Genomic DNA, 12,020 nt, shown 5'->3' on the forward strand with positions numbered 1-12,020 from the left:
TCTATATTACACCAATCTAAGACTCTGAGTAGTAGAGGAGAAGGCAGACTCACTAGGGACCTCATAACCCAGAAATGACATAGTGGTGAGTTCTCAGCTTTCAGAAGTCTTGGGGATCTTTGTTTTGTTTTACCTCATATAACCAAGACTCAGTGCTGAAGAAATCATCTATGAGAAATGCCAGCAGGCACAGAAAAGAAAAATCTGTCAACAAAGCCTGCTATTGGGGCTAAGGAGGTACTCAGAGGGTGAAGTGGTTGCTGCACAAGCAGAGGTCCTGAGTTCAAATCCCCTGAATGCACATAAAGCTGGATGTGATAGTGCACATCTGTGGCCATACAACAAGATGGGAGGCAGAGACAGGAGAATCCCTGGAAGCCCCCAGGTCAGCTAGCCTGGAATACATAACAGCTCCCTCCCCCAGAAGCCATCAGTTGTCAATAGCTCCTCAATTAGAAGTGGGGGCTTTTGACCCCCTCCCCCTCCATGCTGGCTTGATCTTGTGCAGGTTTGGGCAGGAAACCACAGCTGCTGTCAGTGGTCCTGTCGTGTCCAGAAGACACTGTTTTGGTCTGGTCCTCTGTGGCCTCTGGCTCTTAGAATCTTTCTGCTCCCTCCAACAACTATTTTTTTAATATTTTATTTATTATTTTTATTTTATGTGTATAAGTGTTTTGTCTGCATTGATGTAAGTGCAACACTTGCATGCAATGCCTGCAGAGGCCAGAAGAGGGTGTCAGACCCCCTGGAACTGGAGTTAAAGATGGTTGTTAGCCACCATGTGGAGGCTGGGAATTGAACCTGGTCAGAAGAGTAACCAGTGCTCTTAACCACTGAGCCATCTCTCCAGCCACCACCAATAACTATTTTTTGAAATGAGCACTGGCTATAGGAATTGTATTGAGACTATCAAATAAAGCCACACAAATGACTTTAAAGATATTCAATATTGACTATGGGTATACGTGTATCATTTATAATAATGTATGGCTGGGAATCAATGAAAAATTGAAGACAACAAAACAATCCATCAACTGGGGAACAGCTTATGCTGTCATCAGTCAAGAGGACAAGGAGCTCCGCGTGTCTTGAAGGGGAATGATAGTTGGGATAAGTGTTTGAATGGGTAAAGCAACTAGCTGAATGATGTATCTAATGCTGTCCTTCTTGTGAAAAATAAACTCTACGTATGTAGGGACATTTGTGTGTGGAAAAGGCTAACAGGAGTTACTTCTGGGGAGTGGAAATAGGGAGGCAGAGAGTAGGGCAGGACACTTTAAGCATTTTCTACATCATTTTAATTTTCATAAAAATCATTTGCTGCTTGTATAATTAAAATTATGAAATGTGGGCTTGGGAGAGGCTCAGTGGTTAAAATGCTTGTTGTCCATACTAGCAAGAGGATCAGAGTTCAGCCCTCCAGAACCCATGCAAATGCCAGATGGTCATGGCAGCCCACCTGTAATCCCAGGCTCAGAAGATGGAGATACCAGAGCAAGCTGGCTGATAAGACTAGCCCTGTTACTAAGTTCTGGGTGTGATTGAGTGACCCTGCTTCAAAGAATAAGGTGGAAGAGCAGTTGGGAAAGATTCCTGATATCAATCTCAGGCCTCTACGTGCACACCCCCACACATGTGAACACACATACACACATGCACACAAACCACCCACGCATGGAAAGAAGAAAAACCTGTTAACTGTAAGATGGACAAAGGCATTAAGATCTCTCCTATCCCAGTGACTGGCCAATAGCTGAAACCCCTCAGGGTCTTAGTTGCCTAAAAGTGAGACACCCGTCCCAGAGAGAACTGCAAAGTTAGATAGGCAAAGCTATATGGAAGGTGAACCACCAACATGAAGTCAGGGCTACCCAGCTGCGTTGTGTGGATGCTCTAGAAGAGGCCTCATCTAGACAACAGGGGCATGCCTCAGGTATCCTGAGGGCCAAATGAGATCAAAGATATACAAGGGCCCTGGGTTTTAAGTACAGTACCAGAAATGCTGGTGATAACCATGTCTGCAGCAGAGTCCGGCTCAAGGCCCAGAACAGCACTGCAAAGTAGATGGGTTACCTTTGTTTCTGTCTCTACCAAACTGATTTTAATGTCTGGTGCTGCATCTCTCTATGATCCCAAATTGGTTTAGGAGTTTGCCTTGGACAGTTCAATAGGATTGAAAGACAAATGACAAGAGACAGAAGAGCTCCCTACATCCTTACCAGTAACTGTAAATCAGTTCAGAGACCCAGAGGTTCTACATGTGTGTTAGTCAGCTTTCTGTTACTATGACAAAATAACCCAAGAAAATCAATTTTAAAGGAGGAAAGACTGACTTTTGGCTTCTGAATTCAGAAATTTCAGAGCATGCTCTATTCTTTACGGGCTCATGATGAGGCTAAACATCATACCAGGAAGTGTGCTCAATTCACAGAGCCGTCTGGAAGAAAGAGCTTATGACCTAACTTCCTTCACCCAGGCCCCGCCTCTTAAAAACTGCACCACCTTCCAATAGCACCACAGAGTGGCCACTAAGCCTTTAGCTCACAGCCTTTGGGAGACATTTCCAAACCATAATGACACAGGTGAGTTCTCAGCAGGCGGCTGTGAACACACATGAGGGGGCTGAGGGATCACTACATAACTCTGGGGAGTATTCTATAAATGTAGGGAAGCACTTCCATGTAAACTGGAAGGTGGTCCACAGGGGAAACCCTGGTTATCACTGTCTTGCTTTCAGTTTGACTCAAAGCTGTAAGAAGTATGTTTCTGAGACCCGCACTGCACCAAGGTGTCAAAGACCCAGGCTCTGAAATGAATTTTTAAGAATACTAAGAAACCGCTGGTCAGTAGACATCTGGCTTACACCTTCCAAAAACAAAGACGGTTCTTTGGTGTTGTTTTCAACGGTGTCTGGCTCAACTCTGAGTGTACTTCCCAGGCCTCCCTGAACTCTGTGGGCAGCTGGGAACTTGCCTGGCCTGGTGGGGAGGGAAGATGAATGCCAGTTTCAAGTTTCCTGTGTGATTTCCTCCCTTCCACAGACCACTTAGTTCCAACTTGTTTTATAGCTTAAAACTTTCCTCTGGGTTTCCAGAAATCTGTGGGGCTGAGCCAATGGGGGTTTAGAACTTACGTACCTGGTGACTTAAACAAAGTTTATCTGATTTGAGCTCAGTAACCAAATGGAACTAGCTTTAGTCAAAAACAAGACACACACACACACACACACACGCACACACAGAGGACAATTTTGTGAATACTCATTGCTCTTTCATTTATAAACCGAGTATACCTGGAGCTTTCTAAAAATAGACTCAACACTCATCATACTTATTAGCCACAGGGCGATTCTTCCTCCTCCTCCTCCTGTCCCACCCTAACCTGCTTTTTTCTTGTTTCCCTCTCCTCACCCAAGGCAGAAGGCTGGGAGGTACCTAGGTGTGATGCCTTCTCACCTTCCACTCTGCCCTCTAAGTGTCATCTTCTGTTGCCTCTCCCACTGCCACTCTGTAATAAAGGCCACTATACACCTTGTCTCTGCCAGGATTTCATTTCACCCTCTCGTGTATCATCTTCTTCCCTGGGGCCAGAGAGGTCTTTAAAGACATGGGTCCTATCTTGTCTAAATCTTCCTTGCCGTCTTCACACGCTACCCTGGGAGCCTTCCACATCTGCCCCAAGTACATACCCTCAAAACCAGCTGCCTTCTCTCCCTTCAACACACCGGCCTTGGAGGCTCTGCCATCTGCATCTGCTTAGACACCCTCCATCCTTCTCAGCCCTGTGGAGAACTGCTGCCCTGCTCCTCAAAGCCTAGTTCAGTGCTTTGTCAAGAAGTTACAAACACCCCATTGCAACCAAGGAGAAAGTGGGTTGTGAGCCCACAAGGCAGGGACTTCCCCTCACCTTGAAAAGAAGAGGGGAGCATCCATGAAGAAGTGGGGGCTCAGCTGAAACCTGCCTTAGGGTAGGCAGTAGGGCAGCAGCAAGTTTCTTTCTAGAAGGGAACAGATCCACAAAGGCCCCCAAAGATTAAAATGGCCAGGTGCATTGGGAGAGGATACTCACTAGAGCCCCTGGCTAATGTTCTGGGGGGGTCTAGCATAGAGCATCATCTGCTCCATTTTATAGAGGCAGAAAATTCAGTAGCCACATTGGGGGGGGGCTTGAGGATGGAACTCAGTTGGTGGAGTGATCACTTAGCACACACAAAGCACCCCAGCACTGCATAAACCTGGCGGAGTAATGAGACCTGTAATCCCAGCATTCAGGAGGCAGAAGCAGGAGAATCAGAAGTTCAACCTCAGCTACACAGCAAGCCTGGGATACATGAGATCCTGTCTCGGGGGCGGGGGGCGAGGGCAACATTTTTCTCTTACTAACAAATCTGCAGGTATCTGCTAGGTGTCAGGATCCTCAGAATACAGTGGTGGGCAAAGCAAAGGGGTCTTCGTCCTTAGCAGGACCAAGAAGTGATAGAAACCTAGATTTTCAGAACTATAACAGTTTTATGAGCTATATTCATAACACACATCCATACCATATATTAACCTATCCATTGAAGATGTACAAGTCAGTGGGATTTTTTTTATATATGCAGAGTTTTGTGATCACCACCCCAACTTTAAAAGATTTTCATCGCCCTGAAAGAAACTCCATTCCCACGAACATCACAACCTGGTTCCCTCCACGCCCCACTGCCCCAGCCAGCTCTGGGTGGCCGCTGATCGTCTGTCTGCCTCTGCAGACCTGCTCATTCTGGAGGGCATGTGAATGGAATCAGACCATATGGAGTCTTTCATGACTGGCTTCACTTACCACAGCATTTTCAAGATTTGTACATGTTATAGCACATGCCAATGCTTTATTCCTTTTGTCAAAGAGGATATCATTGTATGTGCAAACCACATTTGATTTATTCATGTGCTGACAGACACTTTCTATTACGAACAAAGTGACTAAAAACTGTTTGCATGGCCAGAACTTGGATTTGAAACCACTTATTCCCTTCTCCAAAGTTGGCTCTCTGCACTTCTTAGCAGCTCCCACGTCCCCAAAAGATAGTCCTGTGGCAGCCTGCCCACCTGTTTGGCTGAGGTTTGAGGAAAGAGTTCATGAGCATGTGTCCTGCCCCCAGAGGCTTCCAGACAGCTGCATCTGCCTCTGAGGCCTGGGCATGAGGCAGCTGAAGATGATCCCCAGCAATTTTGCTATTCCCCATGCAAGAAGAGGCTGAGAGAGAAGGCCCAGGCCTTCCAACCTCAGCAGACCACACCCAGAGGGCTCTGAGATGACTGTAAAAGTTGGGCAGTGTCCTCTCTGAAAGCTGGAGTGTAGCACCCTTTGGTCTTAGACTTGACCCTAGGCTTATACTTCGAGTCACTTGTAGCTCTTTCCTGAGCCAATCCCCTCCTTCCCTGCTTCTCCTGGGACAAAGAAAGGGTTGTGATATCACAGATTGTTGGTAGAGAGGAAGATATGTGCACAGAATCCCAGTGAGCTGTCAGTTCTATGGATGGATCCATCCTAGAGCTATGGCCTCAATATAGTCTCCTGGATACCCCCAATTGGACACTCTAGCCACTGCTTGCCTAATACTTTCTGCTCCCTTCATTCACAGAACTTATCTCGTCTCTGTGATTTTATCAACCTTGAAATCAGGAGAAAAGATGACCTGTTGTTGCATTGCAAGTACCTGGTACAGTCCTTGGTACCACTGAGGTGCTCAGAGGAGACAGCAGGAAAACAGGCAGCCCACCAGCAGCACTGAGCTGCTGTTGCTTGCACCATGCTGCCTACTCCTGGAAGCCAGTTCCCTGCCAGGCTGGCACGGTGGAGATGGCAGCATGCACTAAGCCAGAGGGGTCAGAAAAGCATTCGAGGCACTTCAGTCCCACAAGCCAAGGTCACTGTAACAAACGGTGAGCCAGAGCAAGAACACCACAGTTGTCAGCAGCTGGAGCAGATGGCATTTTTCTGTAATTCACAAAGCACAGAGGCCCACCCGGTTATTTCCTAGCCATGCCTGAGGCCCTGCTCGGCCCGGGCCTCATCTCTGCATCACTGTAAGGTGCTGCCATTCACAGGGCAAAACCAAGATCTTCCTTCCCAGGACCTTCACGCCATGTTTTATCTCCTCCAAGATTCACAGTTACCAAAACCCCAGCTAATTAAAGCTCACAAGTGCTTTCCTTTCCCGAAACAGTGAGTTTCTACAGAGTAGTCAGTCTTACAGGCTAATGCAGACACTCCAGCAGAAGCAGCTTTCTCTATTTTATCATCCATGCTCTCTTATCAGGCTGTGGTTGATTCATTCCCAGAGAAACTGCTCTGGGGTGACGTGTCTCCCTTTGAGACGTCAACATTTTTTTTACTTATTACTTTTATTTCATGTGTATGAGTGTATTGCCTGAACATATGTAAGTGCACCTGTGCTGTGCAATGCCCATGGAGGTCAGAAGAGGGTTTCAGAGCCCCTGGAACTGGAGTTACAGAAGGCTCTTAGCCACCATGTGGGTACTGAGAACCAAACCCAGGTCCTCTGCAAGAGTGGACAGTGCTTGTAACTTCTGAGCCATCTCTCCAGTCCTCCTTTGAGACCTACTGTGGCACAGTAGGCACTCAGTAGGCACTGACCACAGTTCAGTGTTACTCTCCAATGCAAATATCTGGTCTTCCTTCTTTACCTTCTCCAAATCGAAATCAAGGCTGGATCTTTTAGGTCCGGTTCCCCACAGCCATGAGGGGGCATCCTGGGACCCTCTGCTCTTCCCGCTGACTCTGTGGCACTGAGAACTCTCAACTTTGTGCAAATGATCTTAAGCATCTCTGAGTCCTAAAGGGCAGGCGCTGAAGCACCTTAAAGATCAGTTTGAGTACGTCCCCCAGAGACCCAGGAGCCAGAAACTTAGTACCCACTGTGATATTTTTGAGACAATAAAACCTTTAAGGAATGGGGCCTAGTATAAGGTAATTAAGCCGTAGGGATACAGCCCCAGGAGGAATTAATGCTGGCCTTGCAGAGTGGGTTAGTTTTCCCAAAAGCAAGTTGTTAGAAAGTGAGCCCACTACCAACTTGGTCTCTTCTCCATGTAGTCATTTTCCCTTCTGCTGTTGTGCTGTGATGTAGCCAGAGGGACCCTCTCCAGAGGCCCAATAGATGGGGCCTCTTGATTTGGATTTTCAAACTCTAAACCTGTGAGGTAAATTATCCTCTTTTCTTCATGAAGTACCCAACCTTGAGTATTTTGTTATAACAACAGGAAATGAACTAAGACACGATCTAATCCCCAGGCCCAGAGCAGATCAGGTCTGCCTCCCCAGTGTGGTCCCTGAAGTAGGCACCAGGAGTAGCATGGGGGCTTCTGGGTCCTTTGGATGCCTTCCCCCTTTGGATGCAGTTTCAGAGCTAAGGCAGAAAACCAAGATCCGGTGATCCTACAGACGTGACCCGGCCATACCATGAGAGTAAATGAACTCCCCTCAGTTAAGCTGTGTCCCAGTTCCCTCTGCCTCCTGCAGATGCACTCACCATCTTGTGTTTCACAACCCAGAACAGCATGTTCCCTACACCCTTGGAGACCTCCCCAAGCTTCTCCTGGACCATTTGTGGGAAGCAATAAATAGATTCTAAGAAATCTGTTAGACGTCCTGATCTGATCGATTGGGGAATTTTATTTGGAAAACCATCCATTTCTTTTGATTTCTTGGGTTCACATTGCTGGACAAATTTTCTCTCCTAGTGCTGGGTGAGAAACAGGATGCCATCCTGCTTTGGGGTCTAGCAGCATTGATTGCATAAAGTCTCAGGAGGGCAAACAGAAGCAGAAAAGGCTCCACTGACCATTGTAAGTCGGCTTATTTGTTTGGTTCTGGTGGTCTTACTTCGGTGAGCATAGCGAAAGGCTAGCCTGCAGCTCTGGTACGTCTCACCACCACCCAGTCACCTCAAGTCCAAAGAGGCTGCTAAAGGATAAATGCCACATCACACTAGGAAAGGGGAGGAGTAGTCTGAAATCTCTTCCCTGAGGCAGGTTCCAGATCCTGAGGCTTCTATGGTTAGTCTTCTCGATATCCCTAAACATGGCTGACCGGGTTCAGGCACCTAAGGGAAGGGCAGACAGGCTTGTTCCCTCGTGAGTTTCACACTGCCTGCCTTGAAGTGCAAAAGGCAGGTGCGGGCTCCTTTCAGAGCATCCGCCAGACTCTTTTATGAGATTACAGGCCCTTTCATCTTGGCTTTGGCCTGGTTTTCCTCCTTCCCAGCAAGGGTCCAAAGACAGGCATGGAGACAAGAACAAGGAGAGGACGCTCATTCATAGCAGAGTCCCTGCTGGGCAGGGCGACCTGGCCTGTGCATCATCCAGTCACATCCTTTTGAGAGGAGACTGGGAAGGTGCACAGAGGACAGGGTTAAGAGGGGTCCTCCCCCACTCCACACTGGGAGGAAGTTGCATTGCATCCTGGGAACACTTCTGATCATGCCTTTGCTCTGTGCCTTCTTCAATTCCCTGGAAAGCGGCTTCAGGGCCTTTCTCCTTTTCTTCTTACCTAGAAGGGCTCTTTTGAGGGTGGGGCTGAGAACACCGTGCACCTCTTGCACCCGTGCTTTTTGCGTGAACACGCACCACCTTAGTTCTTTGCTGTGTTTGGTCATCATCTTGTTTTACAGATTTGCTTGCCTTCAAAAGACCAGTAGGATTTCCTTCCCAGGTTACTCTCAGTGAACACCGGGGAGTTCTGCCCTCTCTAAAATCTTAATTCCTTCCTTCCACTTGTTCGTCCTGTCATTTAGCAGTTTCCTTGGAGTATTCCCTCTACTAGCTTGTACCCCTAGTGACTAGAAACAGACACAACCTTCCAACACCTTCCACAGTCCCCGCCTCTCCTAACTCCATCTCCACTCCTGGCCCTTCAAACCCCATCCCCCCTGGTCCCTGCATCCTGGCCCAGCAGTCCCTTTCAACCTCTGTGCTTCCCCTGGTCACTTTCCCAGCCCAGGGCATCCTTACTTTTCAAAATCCATCACCTCATCTGTCTCAACCCTTACCTCTATGCAGCCTCCCTGCATCTCAGCCTCTTTACATGGGGACTAGAAACTTCCTCTCTCTGCCACGGGAGCGCTCATCCCCCACTGTGTATTAGGACCTGTGTTTTTAGCCATGCCCAGTTTGGGGCTCTAAGTTGGGTCACTCTACATGAAGCCGTGTCCCTACCCACTGTCTGAGGCCTCTAGGCACTGATCATTTCCAATCCCTGTTTCCAGAAGTCCTGGGGAACTCTGCAGGTGTTCCTTACTCTAATGAGCCACCAAATAACCACTTTTTTAAAGAAGTTTTTTTCTAATATTTTATTTTTTCTTTTATATATATGAGTGTATTTCCTGCAGTGCTACGAAGGTCAGAAGAGAGCATGGTATCCCCTGGTACTGGAATTACATGCTGTTGTTAGCCACCATATGGGTGCTGGAACCAAACCCGGGTCCTCTGAAAGAGCAGCCAATGCTCTTAACCACTTAGTCATCTCTCTAGCCCCTAAATAACCACTTCTAACCCTTATAGAATAGGGGCCCCTGGATTCCTGTCCTTGCCCCTAAGGCCACACAGCATCAACACCATCCTCTGACACAGCCGGCTACGCTCTCCATACCTCAGCCCAGTGGTGAAGAGAAGCTTTCTGCCTCATCTCACCCCTGCCCCACACTATAATCTACCACAAGGCCCCAGGTTTCTATTAAGACAGCTTTTTATTTTTATTTCTCTCTTCCTCACAGAATCAGACATAGATCCTTAGGACCTGAGCCAAAGGGTGAGCTGATGAAGATCAGGCACCAGGCCACAATCAGAACTGATGACTAACACAGTGTTTTCCAGCCAGGGTATGTGCCTTCCCTAAGGATATGTTACTTCCCAAACAATCCCTTGGGGCTATAGACATTTAAAAAAAAAAAAAAATCCACAATGTAGCCTGTCCTGCTAGAATTACCAGTGTGCCCTAATGTGTTTAAATCCTGAAACAAGCAGAACACAGACCAGGAAAGCACACACACCACCCCTGCACCTCCATTACCCAGAGCAGATATCAGCAATCACAATATAAGTTCAGCCTAGTAAGCCCAAAGATTACACTTTACCTCCACTCTGGGACCTTCCATCCCCTCATTAGAAATGATCCCGCCTTTCTTCCTCTTCTTTCCATGGCCCTCAGGACTCTTCTACTCCTGTCTGAGCTCACCTAGCTTCTAATAAAAAACTGATAACCAAGATTTACTGAGTACTTACCTTGCTTTGTCCAGGAACTCTTCTTTTATTAAACTCACTTAATCCTTACAGTCATGTGAAGTAAATTTCACATCTCACCCTATCTGACAAATGAGGAAACTGAGACACAGGAATTACTAGTCTCAAATTAGAGACTACATCCTACCCTCCTTTCTTATTGCAGTTGCGTAGGGACCATTTTTATTAGCTCCCCCCAACGCCCCTCCCTGAGTCTTTGCTGAGTATTGCAATGGGCCCTGAATACTAAAGTAGACCCTAGCACAGCATTTGAGGTGGCCAATAAGAGAGAATTAGTTTTGAGGGCCATTTTCATGCTGAGATGGAAGGGTGGAGCCCAACTGAACAGTAGGGGGTTGAACTGGAGACAGGGGACGATGTTAATGGGAGAGGGGAGAAGAAAGCTGGGGTATAACTCATATCCTTTACTCCTGGCCCTCACTGTGCTTGTGGGGCCCTCCTCCTCCCTCCCTAAGATGTCTGTGCTCAGCTCACAGCATCGGAGTTTATTCAAAGAGCCAAAGCCTCCTGGGCTGTAGGTGGGTGTTGGCAGGGAGGGCCCTCACCACCAGGTCCCCCTGAACCTCGCTGTCCCTGCTGAGGCAGCCTTTCCCAGTGTACAGTGGTATTGGAGCCACTGCAGGCCAGTCTCTTATGGCCCCAGTGGTGAGACTATCACTTTCAGACCCACCAGGATTAACTGATGGCTGGTTCTGATCCCTAGAACCTCTACCTCCCCAGCAAATACTGTGCTGTTGAGCTTGCCTAGAAACTAAAGCTTCAGACCTAGTTTCCAAGGCCCTAGAGCATCTGTCTCCACTCACCACAGTACCATGCCCATCATCTTTTCCTGGCTTCCCAGTGGCCTCAGTTGTACCCGGATTATAGGCTGTGTAGGCCAAAAGGTCTCTGTTACAATTATACAAGTATGCCATTGACTGTATTTCAAATAAAACTTTATTTACAAAAACAAGAGGCAGACCGCAGTTTGCCAACCCCTAGCCCAAACTGTTCCCCCTGGAGTATCCATCTGTGTGTGTGTGTGTGTGTGTGTGTGTGTGTGTGTGTGTGTATTTACTGGGGATTGAACCCACATCCTTGCACCCTTTTACATTCCAGGCAAGTGCTTTCTCACTGAACTATAGCCCCAACCCTTCCCATCTCATTTGTAACCTCTGTTGCTTCTTGAACTTCAGAGCTCAGCTGTGGTCCCACTTGGCCAGGAAAGCTCACTTCTTCTGACCACTGCTCCCACACTAATCTCTCCCATCATCCAGGTCTCTATGCACTTGTCCCTTCACATCCATCACCCATCTCTCCTGCTTACATGGTTAGCTGCTTGAGGTGTGCATCTTGAGTTTCCTTGGGTGTGCCATTAGCAATAGCTACATGCTGGACTTGTAATCAGTTCAACAGCTCAGGAGATCTGTTTGATCAGTGTTTGAGGAAGGCACTGGTTCTCGGCTATTTTTTCCTGCTGCAATGCATAGATCATAGCATGACAGTTTCTCAGTTTCAGTTATAGGTATTGCATGTTCACAACATATGAAACACTGCTCTTCTTTGTTTTTTTAAGTATGTGCACTAACCGATTGCACAACTGGAGCTCCACTTTTCTTTATTATAATCACATGCTGGCTTTGATCTGTTATTAGCAAGAATGTGTGATGACACCATACTTATAAACCCATGGATTAAGAGATGAAATTCTAGCCGGGCGTGGTGGCACATGCCTTTAATCCC

The 12,020-nt window shown here is 47.4% G+C and overlaps 1 protein-coding gene across 4 annotated transcripts in view; it reads left to right on the forward strand.

Annotated features, from left to right (window-relative positions):
* The window catches only part of Zhx2 (zinc fingers and homeoboxes 2), a 174,263-nt gene that overhangs the window by 113,133 nt on the left and 49,110 nt on the right, over positions 1 to 12,020 (forward strand). For 2 of the 4 annotated variants that reach the window (XM_029565870.1, XM_029565869.1), the window contains one exon: positions 9,773 to 9,877. The exons of the other annotated variants lie outside the window; for them this stretch is intronic. The gene's annotated coding sequence lies outside the window, so the exon portion shown is untranslated. The remainder of the gene's footprint in view (positions 1 to 9,772; positions 9,878 to 12,020) is intronic. 4 annotated transcript variants of the gene reach the window in all.

This window comes from Nannospalax galili, unplaced genomic scaffold, assembly GCF_000622305.1.
Source record: "Nannospalax galili isolate Female #2095 unplaced genomic scaffold, S.galili_v1.0 scaffold17, whole genome shotgun sequence".
NCBI lineage: Eukaryota > Metazoa > Chordata > Mammalia > Rodentia > Spalacidae > Nannospalax > Nannospalax galili.